Raw genomic sequence first — 22,133 nt, forward strand, 5'->3', positions numbered from 1 at the left:
AATTAATTCCAAAGCTAAGGAGTACCTGAACTCGATCATTATAGGAGGGAAGCGGTTTCTGGTTGTAGGAGGAGGAGAGGTGGAGGGAGGTTGGATGGTCCAGAGTTACTAAAGTGAGAAAGAGACTAGATAATAAGAAAAAAAAGGGAGGTTGTGAAGTGGGATCTTTATTTATTTCATTATAAAATATAATATAGGTAATAAAAATAATTAAAAAAGAAATTATAAAGGGAGAAAAAGTCATTTTATGTGGATCAGATGCAATAAAAAAAACTATAAAGACGGTTTGAATGCATAGAAAAAAGAAAGACCTACAGTTTTAACTAAACCACAGGATGATCGATAAATTAAATCATATTATAAAGTTGTACAATATTTTGATAAATATTTTTTATCAATAAAACTAATCCACATATCTTCCTAAATTTGGTTGAAGTTATTCAATCGGATCCCATTTTTATTTCGTCAAGAACTTCATGCTAGTATTGATCAAGTCAAGTAATTGATTTTCCTTTCTACAATACCAGAATGGCACGACACCGGGAGGACTTGAAGTTCCTCGCAGTTTAGTTGTTCCTGATATGCTAAAAGAGGCGAGAGAATTGCCTAAAGAGCACCAACCTTTGATTCCAACAGGTGCGGATCTTAAATGGCAATACATGTGGAGAATTGGCCCTCGTCCATCAACAACTCGCTTTCAGGTTTGTATTTATCAATCAATGGGATACTCATACGGGTTATTACATTGATATCTATATGTAATATGTACCTCTAAATTAGGATTTGAACTCCGACCACATCATACCCGAAGGCTTCCCCGAGTGGGAACAAACTATGGATTCATGGGGTTATAAGCTCATGTCCGCTGTTGAGGTCTCTCACTATCTAAATACTATTATTGTTAATTACATAGCAATAAACATAAAGTCGTTATATTTTAACATTTCTTAGCGGTTTAACCGCTATATTTTATTTAGGTCAAATGAAAGTCACCCTTTTTTTGAAAGATATAGTGACCTATTGCTTCCTTAATTGGCTTCTCATTTTCTAATTTAGGTAAATAAGAAACCATTTCATAAAAATAAATGTTGTTTTCATAAGTACATATGAATATATGATGTCATGTAGGTTAATAAGAAATTATATCATTTTTAACATATTGCTAAATCGGAAATAGCACATGCTAAATCAAAAATATGGGTTACAGTGATCACACTATTAAAAATGAGTAGCTTTCACTGACCGAAATAAAACATAATGGTTAAACTGCAAAATGACTGAAATATAATGGTTTTTATTAATGTATATTACCCTTAGTTATATCTTGAGTTTTTTTATTATTATTATTTTTTATAATATTCAAATTTGATTTTCTAGGCTGTTGCTGAAATGGCAGCAATTGGATTTGGCCTACCAAAAGATGCATTCACCAGTCTCTTGCAGAATGTGAGTCTATTTAATTATTCATATTTCTTTTTAGTTGATTATTTTGCAATGTTATACACAATGAATCCGTACATTTTGTAGGGTCCACATCTTCTTTCTCCAACAGGGGGTGATCTTGGGAGTCATGGAAAAGAGGGTACTGTTTTTGCAGGATATCATTATGATCTTAATTTTCTTACAATTCACTACAGAAGTAAATTCCCTGGTCTATATATTTGGCTAAGGAATGGGGAGAAAGTAGAAGTAAAGGTTCCAGAAGGGTGTCTGCTTATTCAGACAGGAAAGCAGGTAACAATACAACCAAATATTTCAAAATGTTATTCCGTTGGTAATAATTTTGGAAAAAAACGAGTCTTCCTATTGAATCTTGACCCTTTTGGAAGTTTTTTTTTTTAATTTTTCAGTTAGAATGGGTTACTGCTGGAGATTGTATTGCTGGTTTACATGAAGTTGTGGTGACTAATAAAACAATTGAGGCAAGCAAAACAAGCAAATCAAAGCCTTTGGAGAGTATCGTCAACGGTGAGTGTGTGCATAGACCTATAGCCAACCAATTACACTTTGACTTTTGATGTCGAATAAACTAACTTTGATACAATTTAAAGCTACAATACATAAATAAAGAAAAAAGTATCAGTCATATGCTTAACCTTAACCTTAATTTATTCTTATCTTTGGTAGTTGTTCTCTGCTATATCATCGGATGCTGTGATGAAGCCCCTTGGCCATTATGCAAACTCGCCTCTTGCTTATAAGTATCCACATCTTTATGCTGGAGAGTATTTTCAAAAAGAGCTTGCTATCATTAAACTTAATGAAAACGATAAATAACATCACAATGTCTACTGTTAAATTAAGGTGCAGTTATTTTTGTTTGGATGATGCATTGATGCCATGATGAATAAAAGAAGGAATCATAGATGCTATGTTTATATTGGGTGAAACTAATTGCCTATTTATGTCTTTAAGGATGATAAGTATATTCATTTTCTATGTAAATTGTCAAAATAATGGTGCTTGATAATTGGTAATATATATATATATATATATATATATATATATATATATATATATATATATATATATATATATATATATATATATATATATATATATTGGTTTTAGTGCATATTAGTTCACAACATGTGGCTGACTTTTATTATACGTGGTGTTGCTTTCTACATATTTGTCATTAATTTATGTGTTACAAAAACACAATTTTGAAACATGTTTATTAGTTTATGTGGTACTAAAACACAATTGATAAAAGTGTTTATTAGTTCATGTGATATAAAAGGACAATTTGGAAAATCTCTTATTTTGTGAATGCTCTTAATAAGGTAAAATAACTTAAGAGGGTACTAAACTTTTGTTGTGTATAAAAAATATCTTTTAATTAACTTATTATTGTACGTATATTCCTTGTAAATAGACATTTATATAAAAAACATATCATTATTATTGGTGTTAGGACATCCATATTTCATTGAACTCTAAGGAGTTCAATGAATTGTCACATTACTGCTACATCAGTATTTTACTTTTTATTCAACTTACGCTTTAATATCCGCATTCCATTAGACCCTATAGATTTTAATGAATTTCCATATCATCATCATTATATTTTTAGACATAATTATAAATTTAAAAATAAAAGATATAATAGTTAAAAAAAATACAATACTTAAAAATACATTAATTGCAAATTACGAAACCTAAAACATTTAATACCTAAAAATAAATTAATTAAAAAACACAAAACCTAAAAATACATTAATAAAAAAAACGATACCTACAAATTATATTTTATCTTGACCTCTTTACAATGGTTCATCCAAATATCTCGTCCCTCCTCCAACATGGTACTTCAACATGATACTCGATTAATGTAATATTTTATCGAAATTAGTTTGTATTAGATTTGTAACAGATATTTTTTTTTTTAGTAGGCTTTTATTTTTAAATATTTCATTTGATTTATTTATTTGAAAAAACATGACACTTAAAATATGATATATTAAATAATATAATACCTAAAAATATGGTTAATTTTACTCGTAGTTTAATTAAAAAAGTATATAAAATCAAATATAAAAATAATAAGAAAATATGATTATATATATTTTTGAAATTTAATTGAAAATATAATCCATTGAATCATGCAATTCTTCCATTCAACTCTCATCCATATCATCACACACACCCCATTAACCTTTTATTCAATCATAGTCATCATCTATTCAACTCTTATTAAACCCACATCGTGGATGCTCTTAGGGAGTGTTTGGCAAAATAACTTATTAACTTATTATCGGTTCCACACCACTATAAACTAAATAAGTGTTTGGATATAAATAGCTTATAAAAGTGGAAATTGACAACCCGCTAATAAGTCATTTTTTCATAAGTTAACTCCCTCTAACTTATTAGCATATAAGCCAATAAGCTAATAAGCTATAAGCTAATAAGTAATAAGCTCTTTTGCCAAACACCCCCTTAGTAGGTTTACCCAATAATAAGGCAAAATAGGGGAAAAAGGATTACATGGATATTAGGGTCTTCTTATACGACTATTACAATTGTAACCCCCCAATATATGAAGGCTTACACAAACATTAAACATACATACTGAAAATTATGGCTCGTTTATATAATTCACTCTCAAACCATCTTACAATGAAGAGACAATGGCTAGTTTGTCCAATACAAATGAATCATCGTTCCTAATCATTGATGTTAACTATAAATGTGTGTTTTCCATAGGGAAAAATAAAAAAAATAAGGAGGGAGACATGTCCGGAAAATTATATTAATTGGAAAAAATAATATAACTATAGGGACTCCCTACATATGGAAAGGAAAAAAGGCTTCAAGACAAACCCCATAAGCAAAACATCCTAACAACTATTAATACAAAACAAAACAATAAAAAAGCTATAACATGCTCTGAAGCCTATTACATAAACATAATAAAGAAAAACTAAAAAAATTACATGTATGAGCTTTTTTAGAAGCAAAGTAATCATAAATAGTATCAAGGTCAGTTTTGTTCAACATATCTTTTTCGATGCATAACATATCCAAACCATTAAATATTTCTTGTAAAAAAGATTATGTCAAATAGTTTTAAATAACTTCAATTTTAGAAATTTCTTTCTATTGATGCTTTACTAACATGTATAGTTAATAATATTCAATATGCAATTAAAACATTTGGATAACAATCTTCAGTTTTTATAAACTCTAAAATTTCAACAGTAGACATAAAAAATGTTAGGCAAAGTCATTTGTAATACTTTAAGAAGAGGTTGTTAAGCACTAGGTGTTGCACGCTTTTGATGTACATGACGTGCTTATTAGGTTTTCACGACTGCTTTGTCGTGTAGTAGGCACGGAGCTCCAGGTCATGACGTGCCTGCGTTCGACTTTAACTGCTGACTTTTGACTAATTTGTCTTTTGGTCAAACTTATAAGGTTTAACATGTAGACTGAGGTTTGGCCTCAAATTGCTATCTAGGAGGTACGTGAGACCGTTTTCCATGTATGCACGTGTAGCTATGATTTCTTTAGCTTTCAATTCAGGTAAATTATCTCACTATACTATGTGTTACAATATATGTCCTTTTACATGATAGGATGTACTGATACTATAGTATGTTGATTGTATGAGTAAGCTAGCATAGTCTACTATATGTTGATTGCTTGTTTGGGCAGTTGATAGTAGATTGACACTAGAGCCAAGAGCCTAGAATACCCGCGTCATTGAATAGACGTGCACTAGAGTCGTTAGTGTTGGATTAGGTGTCTAAGCCTATAACTATAATTGGTATGTACTTGACCCGATTGTAGCATGGTCCTTTTGGGTTGCCTTCACCAAAGCAATTTGATAGGATGGACTTTTTGAGAAGAGGTTATTTGTGGTTTATTAATATATTATAAGTATAATATATTAATTGAGAAATCATATTATTTATTTAATATTGATAAAGAATTAATTTGGAATTAATTTAGTGATCAAAAGAGTCTGATTAAATATATGGGGACTAATTATGTAAATCAATAATACTTATAGTTGGGCTAATGATCCATGGTTGGTTAGGGTGGGCTAAACATATGTGATAGTCCATAAAGGTTTAACCCATGTAACCCATGAGATATGAAAAGTCATGTGAATTAGGGTTTTCATGGATGTAACCCTAGACTTTCCCACACTATAAAAGAAACCCTATAGTCACCAAAATCGGCCCCTAAGCATTTCCAAGAAGAACATAACCAATTTTGAGCTTCCCAGCCACTTCTCATAAGCCTCCTTTTGCACTTGGTGTTTGTGACACATTAGAGGCATAACATTTGAGGAGCTAAAGCTTTTGAAGGCCAAGAACTCTAAGCCACATTAAGAGGTATTCATCTACTTTGGTTCTATGTTGTATATCTCAAAGTTTTGTATGCTAGTTTAGGCTTTATGCTTTGGAAACAATATTGCATGTATAATAGAGAAATAGATCCAAAACATCTAGGATTGCATGTGCACCATAGGGGTGTTATAATGCTTAAATCCCAACAGTGGTATCAGAGCCATGTTAGTTTTCAGTTATATTGTTGCATTGTTCATTGTTCAAAGTTGAAGCAAACTAAAAAAGGCTTTCTGCCAGACTGAACTCGCCGAGTCCATAGATAAACTCGACGAGTCCAAAGCCTGGCTCGACGAGTTGCACTATCAGATGGCAGGTTTTCCGGTTTTTTGGCCTATATTGGATTAGGATCACTACCACAAACTGTTTTGTATCATAAAATCTGTTTTTCTGATATGGTAGTGATTATACTCATCTAATGAAAAGATAATTGTCAAAGTTTTAAGATAATTGTTGGTTATATGATAAACAATGTTACTTGTAAATTGTTGATTTGATATTATCTGCTTTATGAGTTTAGTTAGATCAATCATTAATTATATGATAATTTTATTTATTGAAATTGATCTAATTGTTTTAATGAGTTCCATAACTTGTCGTCAAGTTATGGAACATGAAAAGTCTCATCCATTAAATTAACATTAAACTCATATGTTATGGAAATGAAAAGTTTTGAAGAGTTTCAAAACTTGCCCGCAAGTTTTGGAATTTGTAAAGTCTCACTAATGAAACATTTAATTCCAAACCCTAGAGTTTTAAAAGTTAAAATTCAAGCCTTATACTATTATAATATTAAGGTTTAATACTTATATATATATATATATATATATATATATATATATATATATATATATATATATATATATATATATATATATATATATATATAGACAAGTCAGTCTTACCGTTAGTAGGCCTCATTCACGAAGCCGGTCTATAAGGGGGTATAAGGTTACTACCTATAAAATGGTAGTTTAATGGGTGTCCAATCTCACCCACCGCTTCCTTGACCGGTGGAGGGTCGTTATCCAAACGGGTAGGATAGGACATTAATCTTCATTAATAAGTATAATGAAATTATAAAGTAACTAAACTTTAGTAAATTCTCAATCTTAGTTACTTTAGGAAAATGTGAAAATGATGCTATTCCATGAAATTGCACTTTGCAACTTGCCGAATCGTTAGTAGAGCGTGTGTGGTTAACCGTCACACTAATTTGGGACTGTCAAGGGTGGCAAAGGGTAGCTTGATGTTTTTCATAGATTAATGGAGTGTGTTTGGTTAACCGTCACATTGATTAGGTGATAAGTGACATCAAGAGTACCAAGAAATTTGAATGGTTATTCACACCTTGTTTGTGATCCTTGGTATCCCAGTCACAAACTTAAAGGGCATAATCGAGATTTAAACATGCCATTTAAAAGTTCAATGAATCTGGGAATTTCAATTCATTTAAAGCTTAAAAATCTATTTCATTTTTCATGGTGGAAATTTGTAAATCGTCATTTACCTACCTTCAAATATTTTACAATTGGATTACGACATCCTTCTTCCGAATTGTAGAATATTCTGTTGGGTCCTAGCCTTAGTATTTCATTTGAGTGTAATATTAAGGATTCTTATCTAATCTAAACTTTGTTCTTCTTCCTTTTCAGATGTGTATCCCAAACAATGCTTTAGGCTCCAACCCTTTTAGCTCATTCTCCCTCATGAACTTGGTTGGGAGAACTATCTTTGATATGTCAAACTTTAACGATTGGATTCGAAACATTCGTGTGGCTCTTCGCTATGAGGACAAAGAATATGTTCTCGATAAAGATCTGAAGGAGATTGTTGGGTCTAAAATATTGGTTTATACTTTACTTTTCTAGGAAAATGTATTTTTCTGTAATGTAATATATGTTTGCGGTTGTGTTTGCGGCCGTGAACTGGTTCACGGCCGTGAACCTGTTCACAGCCCTTGTGCACCATATAAATAGACGAAAGAAGAGAGTGTACAGAAGAGAGGAGCTTAATTCTGTGCAAGTTGTGTGTGAATCTTGTATTTGGATCTACATTCTAATCAAATCATACAAGATTCATTATCTTCTTCTTCTACTTCTCTTCTATTTTGATCTGACATCATCCGTTTGCTTGGGATTCCGCACCATCAAACGGATCTGATTGATACACAAGCAGATTGGGGACTTACAATTGGTATCAGAGCTTGGATTATATCAATCAATTTTTCCAGATCTGGAGCGTATTTGATCTTATTTTTGAAGGACTTTTGCGTTTTTGGATAGATCTTTGAAAAATAGGGGGTTTGTTCTTTGTGTTTTTGATCGAGTTTTGGAGCAAAAAAAGGTGAAAAACGCTGTTTTTCACGAAATCTAAAGCAGTGCTTACAACCATTGAAGGGTTTACGGCCGTAATCAGTTTGCGGCTAGGGTTTCTCAGAGTTCACGGCCCACTCGTTTGCGGCCCGGAGTTCACAGCCCACTTGCTGGTTCAGAGCCTCTTTCTCATTCAGTGTACACTTAAAAAAATAGGAAACGATTTTGCGCCTGCATGGAATCGAACTCGGGTGCCTCCCTTCTTCAAACAAGTGCCTTACCAGTTGGACTAGGAAGCCACATGTTTCACTCATTCCGAATTTAATTCAAAAGGGCTCCCATTCGAGCCTAATTTCGCATATTGTCACTTTCAACCCAAAAATCAATTTCTTTTTATTTTAAAATTTCATTTTCAACCAAAAATTTTAGCTTTTAATTTTTGACTTTTATTTTTGACTTTTGACCTCAAATTTTGACTTTGACTTTCAAGTTTGACATTTGACTTTAAACTTTGACTTTCAAGTTTGACCTTTGACTTTAAACTTTGACTTTCTCGTTTAACTTTCAAATTTTCAAATTTAGCTTTTCGGTTTGACTTTAAAGTTTGACTTTTCAAGTTTGACTTTTTAAATTTGATTTTTAAGGTTGACTTTTGAGTTTTAAGTCAAAGGGCATATTTTTAAACAATGAGTTCCTCAAACATTCCGGTCAATGAAGTTTCGTGCTCTCAAACTTGCATTAAAACTGTTAAAATTTTACATGAACACATCGATTTATTAAAAAGAGAAAATGAGGAACTTAAATATGAGGGGTACCAACTTAGGAAAGGCCTGAAACCATTAAAAGAACAATTAGAGGTCAAGACTAATGACTTTAAGAAATTACAGTCAGAGTACAGTGACAAATGCGTTCATTATAGATATCTTAAGAAAGATTTTGATGTTGTGACTGCCGAACTTAATGCATTAAAAGCAAAATATAATGATGTTGAATTCAACTTTAAGAAATTTGATGTATCAAGTGAGGTAGTTGCATCGATGATTAAAAAACAATTAACATTCAAAGATAATCAAACTAAGGGGTTAGGGTATCACAGTGTACCACCTCCCTTCAATGACAACTATAACCCACCCCTTGAGACAAATGAGGAAGAAATTCCTACTCAGTTTGGCCAAACCCCTGTTCCAGTTTCAGTTAAGACTGAACCATCTGGACCAACTGAGGGTGTTGAGGTGAAGAATACTAATGTTTCTACTTCCTGCACAGGTAAAGTAGTGGATGATGAGAACAAGGAGAACTCAATTCAACAAACAAATGACTCCTTGAACTCTGAATCAGTTGCTTCTAATCAACCTGCTGTTGGTAAATACAGGCCACCAAAACAAGCGAAATCGACGGCCTGTTGCAAGTGTGCTTGTGGGAACAATAAGAGACAAGGCAAGGGCATGCCACCAGGGGCAGGAAGAAACAACTTCCCAGTGATGAAAAAGACATGTTTACGACCATTGAAGGGTTTACGGCCGTAATCAGTTTGCGGCTAGGGTTTCTCGGAGTTCACGGCCCAATCGTTTGCGGCCCGGAGTTCACGGCCCACTTGCTGGTTCAGAGCCTCTTTCTCATTCAGCGTACACTTAAAAAAATAGGAAACTATTTTGCGCCTGCCTGGAATCGAACTCGAGTGCCTCCCTTCTTCAAACAAGCGCCTTACCAGTTGGACTAGGAAGCCACATGTTTCACTCCTTCCGAATTTAATTCAAAAGGGATCCCATTCGAGCCTAATTTCGCATATTGTCACTTTCAGCCCAAAAATCAATTTCTTTTTATTTTAAAATTTCATTTTCAACCAAAAATTTTAGCTTTTAATTTGACTTTCATTTTTGACTTTTGACCTCAAATTTTGACTTTGACTTTCAAGTTTGAGCTTTGACTTTAAACTTTGACTTTCTCGTTTAACTTTCAAATTTTCAAATTTAGCTTTTCGGTTTGACTTTGAAGTTTGACTTTTCAAGTTTGACTTTTTAAATTTGATTTTTAAGGTTGACTTTTGAGTTTTAAGTCAAATGGCATATTTTTAAACAATGAGTTCCTCAAACATTCCGGTCAATGAAGTTTCGTGCTCTCAAACTCGCATTAAAACTGTTAAAATTTTACATGAACACATCGATTTATTAAAAAGAGAAATTGAGGAACTTAAATATGAGGGGTACCAACTTAGGAAAGGCCTGAAACCATTAAAAGAACAATTAGAGGCCAAGACTAATGACTTTAAGAAATTACAGTCAGAGTACAGTGACAAATGCGTTCATTATAGATATCTTAAGAAAGATTTTGATGCTGTGACTGCCGAACTTAATGCATTAAAAGCAAAATATAATGATGCTGAATTCAACTTTAAGAAATTTGATGTATCAAGTGAGATAGTTGTATCGATGATTGAAAAACAATTAACATTCAAAGATAATCAAACTAAGGGGTTAGGGTATCACAGTGTACCACCTCCCTTCAATGACAACTATAACCCACCCCTTGAGACAAATGAGGAAGAAATTCCTACTCAGTTTGGCCAAACCCCTGTTCCAGTTTCAGTTAAGACTGAACCATCTGGACCAACTGAGGGTGTTGAGGTGAAGAATACTAATGTTTCTACTTCCTGTGCAGGTAAAGTAGCGGACGATGAGAACAAGGAGAACTCAATTCAACAAACAAATGACTCCTTGAACTCTGAATCTGTTGCTTCTAATCAACCTGCTGTTGGTAAATACAGGCCACCAAAACAAGTGAAATCTATGGCCTGTTGCAAGTGTGCTTGTGGGAACAATAAGAGACAAGGCAAGGGTACGCCACCAGGGGCAGGAAGAAACAACTCCTACGTGAAGAAGCATACTTGCTTTCACTGTGGAACACCTGACACATTACCAGAAATTGTCCTAATCGCGCATACATTCCCTACTATGCACAAGGGTGGCAGAAAGCGCCAAGAGGGAGATTTTCCAAAAGAAACCCCTCAAGGTCACGTTCAGACAATGGCGATTGGAACGCGCAGACGGCCAAGAGAGAGAAGAGAGATAGAGAGGAGCTTAAGTGTGTGAAATCCAAGGTGTTTTAGAGAGAGAAGAACTAGTGTGTGTACTATGTGTATGGATCATCATTTTATTCATTGAATACATCATAGATTCACTTGTTCTTGTTCTTCTTCTCTTCTATTTTGATCTGGCATCATCCGTTTGATTGGGATTCCGCACCATCAAACGGATCTGATTGATACACAAGCAGATTAGGGACTTACAATTGGTATCAGAGCAATTATTGGGTCTAAAATTATGGTTTATACTTTGCTTTTCTAGGCAATTATATTTATTCAGTCTACTTTACGGCTGTATAGGTGTTTACGGCCGTGAACGTGTTTACGGCCGTGAACGTGTTTACGACCATGAACCCATTTGTGGTTGTCTGTCCCATATAAATAGATGCTAGGTGGGTGAGGCGTGTACGGTCGAGAGGAGCTTAAGTGTGTGAAACTCAAGGTGTGTTTTAGAGAGAGAAGAACTAGTGTGTGTACTATGTGTATGGAGCATCATTTTATTCATTGAATACATCATAGATTCACTTGTTCTTGTTCTTCTTCTCTTCTATTTTGATCTGGCATCATCCGTTTGATTGGGATTCCGTACCATCAAACGGATCTGATTGATACACAAGCAGATTGGGGACTTACAATTGGTATCAGAGCAATTATTGGGTCTAAAATTATGGTTTATACTTTGCTTTTCTAGGCAATTATATTTATTCAGTCTACTTTACGGCTGTATAGGTGTTTACGACCGTGAAGGTGTTTACGGCCGTGAACGTGTTTACGGCCGTGAACCCATTTGTGGTTGTCTGTCCCATATAAATAGATGTTAGGTGGGTGAGGCGTGTACGGTCGAGAGGAGCTTAAGTATGTGAAACTCAAGGTGTGTTTTAGAGAGAGAAAGTGAATCTTGTGTAAGGAGCATCATTCCATTCATCAATACATTCAAGATTCATATTATTATTATTATTATTATTCTTTATTTTGATCTGGCATCATCCGTTTGATTGGGATTCCGCACCATCAAACGGATCTGATTGATACACAAGCAGATTTGGGACTTACAAGTGGTATTAGAGCTTGGATTGTATCAATCAATTTTTCCAGATCTGGAGCGTATTTGATCTTATTTTTGAAGGATTTTTGCGTTTTTGGATAGATCTTTGAAAAATAGGGGGGGTTGTTCTTTGTGTTTTTGATAAAAACGAGTTTTTGATCGAGTTTTGGAGCAAAAAGAGGTGAAAAACGTTGTTTTTCATGACATCTGAAGCAGTGTTTACGGCCATTGAAGGGTTTACGGCCGTAATCAGTTTGCGGCTAGGGTTTCTCGGAGTTCACGACCCAATTGTTTGCGGCCCGGAGTTCACGGCCCACTTGCTGGTTCAGAGACTCTTTCTCATTTAGCGTACACTTAAAAAAATAGGAAACAATATTGCGCCTACCTGGAATCGAACTCGAGTGCCTCCCTTCTTCAAACAAGCGCCTTACCAGTTGGACTAGGAAGCCACATGTTTCACTCCTTCCGAATTTAATTCAAAAGGGCTCCCATTCGAGCCTAATTTCGCATATTGTCACTTTCAACCCAAAAATCAATTTCATTTTATTTTAAAATTTCATTTTCAACCAAAAATTTTAGCTTTTAATTTGACTTTCATTTTCGACTTTTGACCTCAAATTTTGACTTTGACTTTCAAGTTTGACCTTTGACTTTAAACTTTGACTTTAAACTTTGACTTTCTCGTTTAACTTTCAAATTTTCAAATTTAGCTTTTCAGTTTGACTTTTCAAGTTTGACTTTTAAGTTTGACTTTTAAGTTTGACTTTTTAAATTTGATTTTTAAGGTTGACGTTTGAGTTTTAAGTCAAATGGCATATTTTTAAACAATGAGTTCCTCAAACATTCCAGTCAATGAAGTTTCGTGCTCTCAAACTTGCATTAAAACTATTAAAATTTTACATGAACACATCGATTTATTAAAAAGAGAAATTGAGGAACTTAAATATGAGGGGTACCAACTTAGGAAAGGCCTGAAACCATTAAAAGAACAATTAGAGGCCAAGACTAATGGCTTTAAGAAATTACAGTCAGAGTACAGTGACAAATGCGTTCATTATAAATATCTTAAGAAAGATTTTGATGCTGTGACTGCCGAACTTAATGCATTAAAAGCAAAATATAATGATGCTGAATTCAACTTTAAGAAATTTGATGTATCAAGTGAGGTAGTTGCATCGATGATTGAAAAACAATTAACATTCAAAGATAATCAAACTAAAGGGTTAGGGTATCACAGTGTACCACATCCCTTCAATGACAACTATAACCCACCCCTTGAGACAAATGAGGAAGAAGTTCCTACTCAGTTTGGCCAAACCCCTGTTCCAGTTTCAGTTAAGACTGAACCATCTGGACCAACTGAGGGTGTTGAGGTGAAGAATACTAATGTTTCAACTTCCTGTGCAGGTAAAGTAGCGGATGATGAGAACAAGGAGAACTCAATTCAACAAACAAATGACTCCTTGAACTCTGAATCTGTTGCTTCTAATCAACCTGCTGTTGGTAAATACAGGCCACCAAAACAAGTGAAATCTACGGCCTGTTGCAAGTGTGCTTGTGGGAACAATAAGAGACAAGGCAAGGGTACGCCACCAGGGGCAGGAAGAAACAACTCCTACGTGAAGAAGCATACTTGCTTTCACTGTGGAACACCTGACACATTACCAGAAATTGTCCTAATCGCGCATACATTCCCTACTATGCACAAGGGTGGCAGAACGCGCTAAGAGGGAGATTTTCCAAAAGAAACCCCTCAAGGTCACGTTCAGACAATGGCGATTGGAACGCGCAGACGGCCAAGAGAGAGAAGAGAGATAGAGAGGAGCTTAAGTGTGTGAAATCCAAGGTGTTTTAGAGAGAGAAGAAATAGTGTGTGTACTATGTGTATGGATCATCATTTTATTCATTGAATACATCATAGATTCACTTGTTCTTGTTCTTCTTCTCTTCTATTTTGATCTGGCATCATCCGTTTGATTGGGATTCCGCACCATCAAACGGATCTGATTGATACACAAGCAGATTAGGGACTTACAATTGGTATCAGAGCAATTATTGGGTCTAAAATTATGGTTTATACTTTGCTTTTCTAGGCAATTATATTTATTCAGTCTACTTTACGGCTGTATAGGTGTTTACGGCCGTGAACGTGTTTACGGCCGTGAACGTGTTTATGACCATGAACCCATTTGTGGTTGTCTGTCCCATATAAATAGATGCTAGGTGGGTAAGGCGTGTACGGTCGAGAGGAGCTTAAGTGTGTGAAACTCAAGGTGTGTTTTAGAGAGAGAAGAACTAGTGTGTGTACTATGTGTATGGAGCATCATTTTATTCATTGAATACATCATAGATTCACTTGTTCTTGTTCTTCGTCTCTTCTATTTTGATCTGGCATAATCCGTTTGATTGGGATTCCGTACCATCAAACGGATCTGATTGATACACAAGCAGATTGGGGACTTACAATTGGTATCAGAGCAATTATTGGGTCTAAAATTATGGTTTATACTTTGCTTTTCTAGGCAATTATATTTATTCAGTCTACTTTACGGCTGTATAGGTGTTTACGGCCGTGAACGTGTTTACGGCCGTGAACCCATTTGTGGTTGTCTGTCCCATATAAATAGATGTTAGGTGGGTGAGGCGTTTACGGTCGAGAGGAGCTTAAGTGTGTGAAACTCAAGGTGTGTTTTAGAGAGAGAAAGTGAATCTTGTGTAAGGAGCATCATTCCATTCATCAATACATTCAAGATTCATATTATTATTATCATTATTATTCTCTATTTTGATCTGGCATCATCCGTTTGATTGGGATTCCGCACCATCAAACGGATCTGATTGATACACAAGCATATTTGGGACTTACAAGTGGTATCAGAGCTTGGATTGTATCAATCAATTTTTCCAGATCTGGAGCGTATTTGATCTTATTTTTGAAGGATTTTTGCGTTTTTGGATAGATCTTTGAAAAATAGGGGGGTTGTTCTTTGTGTTTTTGATAAAAACGAGTTTTTGATCGAGTTTTGGAGCAAAAAGAGGTGAAAAACGTTGTTTTTCACGACATCTGAAGCAGTGTTTACGGCCATTGAAGGGTTTACGGCCGTAATCAGTTTGCGACTAGGGTTTCTCGGAGTTCACGGCCCAATTGTTTGCGGCCCGGAGTTCACGGCCCACTTGCTGGTTCAGAGACTCTTTCTCATTCAGCGTACACTTAAAAAAATAGGAAACAATATTGCGCCTGCCTGGAATCGAACTCGAGTGCCTCCCTTCTTCAAACAAGCGCCTTACCAGTTAGACTAGGAAGCCACATGTTTCACTCCTTCCGAATTTAATTCAAAAGGGCTCCCATTCGAGCCTAATTTCGCATATTGTCACTTTCAACCCAAAAATCAATTTCTTTTTATTTTAAAATTTCATTTTCAACCAAAAATTTTAGCTTTTAATTTGACTTTCATTTTTGACTTTTGACCTCAAATTTTGACTTTGACTTTCAAGTTTGACCTTTGACTTTAAACTTTGACTTTCTCGTTTAACTTTCAAATTTTCAAATTTAGCTTTTCAGTTTGACTTTTCAAGTTTGACTATTTAAATTTGATTTTTAAGGTTGACTTTTGAGTTTTAAGTCAAATGGCATATTTTTAAACAATGAGTTCCTCAAACATTCCAGTCAATGAAGTTTCGTGCTCTCAAACTTGCATTAAAACTGTTAAAATTTTACATGAACACATCGATTTATTAAAAAGAGAAATTGAGGAACTTAAATATGAGGGGTACCAACTTAGGAAAGGCCTGAAACCATTAAAAGAACAATTAGAGGCCAAGACTAATGACTTTAAGAAATTACAGTCAGAGTACAGTGACAAATGCGTTCATTATAGATATCTTAAGAAAGATTTTGATGCTGTGACTGCCGAACTTAATGCATTAAAAGCAAAATATAATGATGCTGAATTCAACTTTAAGAAATTTGATGTATCAAGTGAGGTAGTTGCATCGATGATTGAAAAACAATTAACATTCAAAGATAATCAAACTAAAGGGTTAGGGTATCACAGTGTACCACATCCCTTCAATGACAACTATAACCCACCCCTTGAGACAAATGAGGAAGAAGTTCCTACTCAGTTTGGGCAAACCCCTGTTCCAGTTCCAGTTAAGACTGAACCATCTGGACCAACTGAGGGTGTTGAGGTGAAGAATACTAATGTTTCTACTTCCTGTGCAGGTAAAGTAGCGGATGATGAGAACAAGGAGAACTCAATTCAACAAACAAATGACTCCTTGAACTCTGAATCTGTTGCTTCTAATCAACCTGCTGTTGGTAAATACAGGCCACCAAAACAAGTGAAATCTACGGCCTGTTGCAAGTGTGCTTGTGGGAACAATAAGAGACAAGGCAAGGGTACGCCACCAGGGGCAGGAAGAAACAACTCCTACGTGAAGAAGCATACTTGCTTTCACTGTGGAACACCTGACACATTACCACAAATTGTCCTAATCGCGCATACATTCCCTACTATGCACAAGGGTGGCAGAACGCGCCAAGAGGGAGATTTTCCAAAAGAAACCCCTCAAGGTCACGTTCAGACAATGGCGATTGGAACGCGCAGACGGCCAAGAGAGAGAAGAGAGATAGAGAGGAGCTTAAGTGTGTGAAATCCAAGGTGTTTTAGAGAGAGAAGAACTAGTGTGTGTACTATGTGTATGGATCATCATTTTATTCATTGAATACATCATAGATTCACTTGTTCTTGTTCTTCTTCTCTTCTATTTTGATCTGGCATCATCCGTTTGATTGGGATTCCGCACCATCAAACGGATCTGATTGATACACAAGCAGATTAGGGACTTACAATTGGTATCAGAGCAATTATTGGGTCTAAAATTATGGTTTATACTTTGCTTTTCTAGGCAATTATATTTATTCAGTCTACTTTACGGCTGTATAGGTGTTTACGGCCGTGAACGTGTTTACGGCCGTGAACGTGTTTACGACCATGAACCCATTTGTGGTTGTCTGTCCCATATAAATAGATGCTAGGTGGGTGAGGCGTGTACGGTCGAGAGGAGCTTAAGTGTGTGAAACTCAAGGTGTGTTTTAGAGAGAGAAGAACTAGTGTGTGTACTATGTGTATGGAGCATCATTTTATTCATTGAATACATCATAGATTCACTTGTTCTTGTTCTTCGTCTCTTCTATTTTGATCTGGCATAATCCGTTTGATTGGGATTCCGTACCATCAAACGGATCTGATTGATACACAAGCAGATTGGGGACTTACAATTGGTATCAGAGCAATTATTGGGTCTAAAATTATGGTTTATACTTTGCTTTTCTAGGCAATTATATTTATTCAGTCTACTTTACGGCTGTATAGGTGTTTACGGCCGTGAACGTGTTTACGGCCGTGAACCCATTTGTGGTTGTCTGTCCCATATAAATAGATGTTAGGTGGGTGAGGCGTTTACGGTCGAGAGGAGCTTAAGTGTGTGAAACTCAAGGTGTGTTTTAGAGAGAGAAAGTGAATCTTGTGTAAGGAGCATCATTCCATTCATCAATACATTCAAGATTCATATTATTATTATCATTATTATTCTCTATTTTGATATGGCATCATCCGTTTGATTGGGATTCCGCACCATCAAACGGATCTGATTGATACACAAGCAGATTTGGGACTTACAAGTGGTATCAGAGCTTGGATTGTATCAATCAATTTTGCAGATCTGGAGCGTATTTGATCTTATTTTTGAAGGATTTTTGCGTTTTTGGATAGATCTTTGAAAAATAGAGGGGGGGGGGTTGTTCTTTGTGTTTTTGATAAAAACGAGTTTTTGATCGAGTTTTGGAGCAAAAAGAGATGAAAAACGTTGTTTTTCACGACATCTGAAGCAGTGTTTACGGCCATTGAAGGGTTTACGGCCATAATCAGTTTGCGGCTAGGGTTTCTCGGAGTTCACGGCCCAATTGTTTGCGGCCCGGAGTTCACGGCCCACTTGCTGGTTCAGAGACTCTTTCTCATTCAGCGTACACTTAAAAAAATAGGAAACAATATTGCGCCTGCCTGGAATCGAACTCGAGTGCCTCCCTTCTTCAAACAAGCGCCTTACCAGTTAGACTAGGAAGCCACATGTTTCACTCCTTCCGAATTTAATTCAAAAGGGCTCCCATTCGAGCCTAATTTCGCATATTGTCACTTTCAACCCAAAAATCAATTTCTTTTTATTTTAAAATTTCATTTTCAACCAAAAATTTTAGCTTTTAATTTGACTTTCATTTTTGACTTTTGACCTCAAATTTTGACTTTGACTTTCAAGTTTGACCTTTGACTTTAAACTTTGACTTTCTCGTTTAACTTTCAAATTTTCAAATTTAGCTTTTCAGTTTGACTTTTCAAGTTTGACTTTTAAGTTTGACTTTTTAAATTTGATTTTTAAGGTTGTCTTTTGAGTTTTAAGTCAAATGGCATATTTTTAAACAATGAGTTCCTCAAACATTCCAGTCAATGAAGTTTCGTGCTCTCAAACTTGCATTAAAACTGTTAAAATTTTACATGAACACATCGATTTATTAAAAAGAGAAATTGAGGAACTTAAATATGAGGGGTACCAACTTAGGAAAGGCCTGAAACCATTAAAAGAACAATTAGAGGCCAAGACTAATGACCTTAAGAAATTACAGTCAGAGTACAGTGACAAATGCGTTCATTATAGATATCTTAAGAAAGATTTTGATGCTGTGACTGCCGAACTTAATGCATTAAAAGCAAAATATAATGATGCTGAATTCAACTTTAAGAAATTTGATGTATCAAGTGAGGTAGTTGCATCGATGATTGAAAAACAATTAACATTCAAAGATAATCAAACTAAAGGGTTAGGGTATCACAGTGTACCACATCCCTTCAATGACAACTATAACCCACCCCTTGAGACAAATGAGGAAGAAGTTCCTACTCAGTTTGGCCAAACCCCTGTTCCAGTTTCAGTTAAGACTGAACCATCTGGACCAACTGAGGGTGTTGAGGTGAAGAATACTAATGTTTCAACTTCCTGTGCAGGTAAAGTAGCGGATGATGAGAACAAGGAGAACTCAATTCAACAAACAAATGACTCCTTGAACTCTGAATCTGTTGCTTCTAATCAACCTGCTGTTGGTAAATACAGGCCACCAAAACAAGTGAAATCTACGGCCTGTTGCAAGTGTGCTTGTGGGAACAATAAGAGACAAGGCAAGGGTACGCCACCAGGGGCAGGAAGAAACAACTCCTACGTGAAGAAGCATACTTGCTTTCACTGTGGAACACCTGACACATTACCAGAAATTGTCCTAATCGCGCATACATTCCCTACTATGCACAAGGGTGGCAGAACGCGCCAAGAGGGAGATTTTCCAAAAGAAACCCCTCAAGGTCACGTTCAGACAATGGCGATTGGAACGCGCAGACGGCCAAGAGAGAGAAGAGAGATAGAGAGGAGCTTAAGTGTGTGAAATCCAAGGTGTTTTAGAGAGAGAAGAACTAGTGTGTGTACTATGTGTATGGATCATCATTTTATTCATTGAATACATCATAGATTCACTTGTTCTTGTTCTTCTTCTCTTCTATTTTGATCTGGCATCATCCGTTTGATTGGGATTCCGCACCATCAAACGGATCTGATTGATACACAAGCAGATTAGGGACTTACAATTGGTATCAGAGCAATTATTGGGTCTAAAATTATGGTTTATACTTTGCTTTTCTAGGCAATTATATTTATTCAGTCTACTTTACGGCTGTATAGGTGTTTACGGCCGTGAACGTGTTTACGGCCGTGAACGTGTTTACGACCATGAACCCATTTGTGGTTGTCTGTCCCATATAAATAGATGCTAGGTGGGTGAGGCGTGTACGGTCGAGAGGAGCTTAAGTGTGTGAAACTCAAGGTGTGTTTTAGAGAGAGAAGAACTAGTGTGTGTACTATGTGTATGGAGCATCATTTTATTCATTGAATACATCATAGATTCACTTGTTCTTGTTCGTCTTCTCTTCTATTTTGATCTGGCATCATCCGTTTGATTGGGATTCCGTACCATCAAACGGATCTGATTGATACACAAGCAGATTGGGGACTTACAATTGGTATCAGAGCAATTATTGGATCTAAAATTATGGTTTATACTTTGCTTTTCTAGGCAATTATATTTATTCAGTCTACTTTACGGCTGTATAGGTGTTTACGGCCGTGAAGGTGTTTACGGCCGTGAACGTGTTTACGGCCGTGAACCCATTTGTGGTTGTCTGTCCCATATAAATAGATGTTAGGTGGGTGAGGCGTGTACGGTCGAGAGGAGCTTAAGTGTGTGAAACTCAAGGTGTGTTTTAGAGAGAGAAAGTGAATCTTGTGTAAGGAGCATCATTCCATTCATCAATACATTCAAGATTCATATTATTATTATTATTATTATTCTCTATTTTGATCTGGCATCATCCGTTTGATTGGGATTCCGCACCATCAAACGGATCTGATTGATACACAAGCAGATTTGGGACTTACAAGTGGTATCAGAGCTTGGATTGTATCAATCAATTTTTCCAGATCTGGAGCGTATTTGATCTTATTTTTGAAGGATTTTTGCGTTTTTGGATAGATCTTTGAAAAATAGGGGGGTTGTTCTTTGTGTTTTTGATAAAAACGAGTTTTTGATCGAGTTTTGGAGCAAAAAGAGGTGAAAAACGTTGTTTTTCATGACATCTGAAGCAGTGTTTACGGCCATTGAAGGGTTTACGGCCGTAATCAGTTTGCGGCTAGGGTTTCTCGGAGTTCACGGCCCAATTGTTTGCGGCCCGGAGTTCACGGCCCACTTGCTGGTTCAGAGACTCTTTCTCATTTAGCGTACACTTAAAAAAATAGGAAACAATATTGCGCCTGCCTGGAATCAAACTCGAGTGCCTCCCTTCTTCAAACAAGCGCCTTACCAGTTGGACTAGGAAGCCACATGTTTCACTCCTTCCGAATTTAATTCAAAAGGGCTCCCATTCGAGCCTAATTTCGCATATTGTCACTTTCAACCCAAAAATCAATTTCTTTTTATTTTAAAATTTCATTTTCAACCAAAAATTTTAGCTTTTAATGACTTTCATTTTTGACTTTTGACCTCAAATTTTGACTTTGACTTTCAAGTTTGAGCTTTGACTTTAAACTTTGACTTTCTCGTTTAACTTTCAAATTTTCAAATTTAGCTTTTCGGTTTGACTTTGAAGTTTGACTTTTCAAGTTTGACTTTTTAAATTTGATTTTTAAGGTTGACTTTTGAGTTTTAAGTCAAAAGGCATATTTTTAAACAACGAGTTCCTCAAACATTCCGGTCAATGAAGTTTCGTCCTCTCAAAATTGCATTAAAACTGTTAAAAATTTACAGAAACACATCGATTTATTAAAAAGAGAAAATGAGGAACTTAAATATGAGGGGTACCAACTTAGGAAAGGCCTGAAACCATAAGAACAATTAGAGGCCAAGACTAATGACTTTAAGAAATGACAGTCAGAGTACAATGATAAATGCGTTCATTATAGATATCTTAAGAAAGATTTTGATGCTGTGACTGCCGAACTTAATGCATTAAAAGCAAAATATAATGATGCTGAATTCAACTTTAAGAAATTTGATGTATCAAGTGAGGTAGTTGCATCGATGATTGAAAAACAATTAACATTCAAAGATAATCAAACTAAAGGGTTAGGGTATCACAGTGTACCACATCCCTTCAATGACAACTATAACCCACCCCTTGAGACAAATGAGGAAGAAGTTCCTACTCAGTTTGGCCAAACCCCTGTTCCAGTTTCAG

The 22,133-nt window shown here is 35.6% G+C and overlaps 1 pseudogene across 1 annotated transcript; it reads left to right on the forward strand.

Annotated features, from left to right (window-relative positions):
- The first annotated feature begins 515 nt into the window (after positions 1-515).
- On the forward strand, positions 516-2,426 carry LOC145121101 (uncharacterized; annotated as a pseudogene). Its single transcript, XR_013714503.1, has 6 exons — positions 516-701; positions 781-873; positions 1,378-1,446; positions 1,528-1,734; positions 1,851-1,968; positions 2,128-2,426. The product of XR_013714503.1 is annotated as an uncharacterized LOC145121101 (transcript).
- The last annotated feature ends 19,707 nt before the right edge of the window (positions 2,427-22,133 follow it).

Source organism: Lactuca virosa, chromosome 1 (genome assembly GCF_052849685.1).
Source record: "Lactuca virosa cultivar CGN04683 chromosome 1, Lactuca_virosa_CGN04683_v6, whole genome shotgun sequence".
Lineage (NCBI taxonomy): Eukaryota > Viridiplantae > Streptophyta > Magnoliopsida > Asterales > Asteraceae > Lactuca > Lactuca virosa.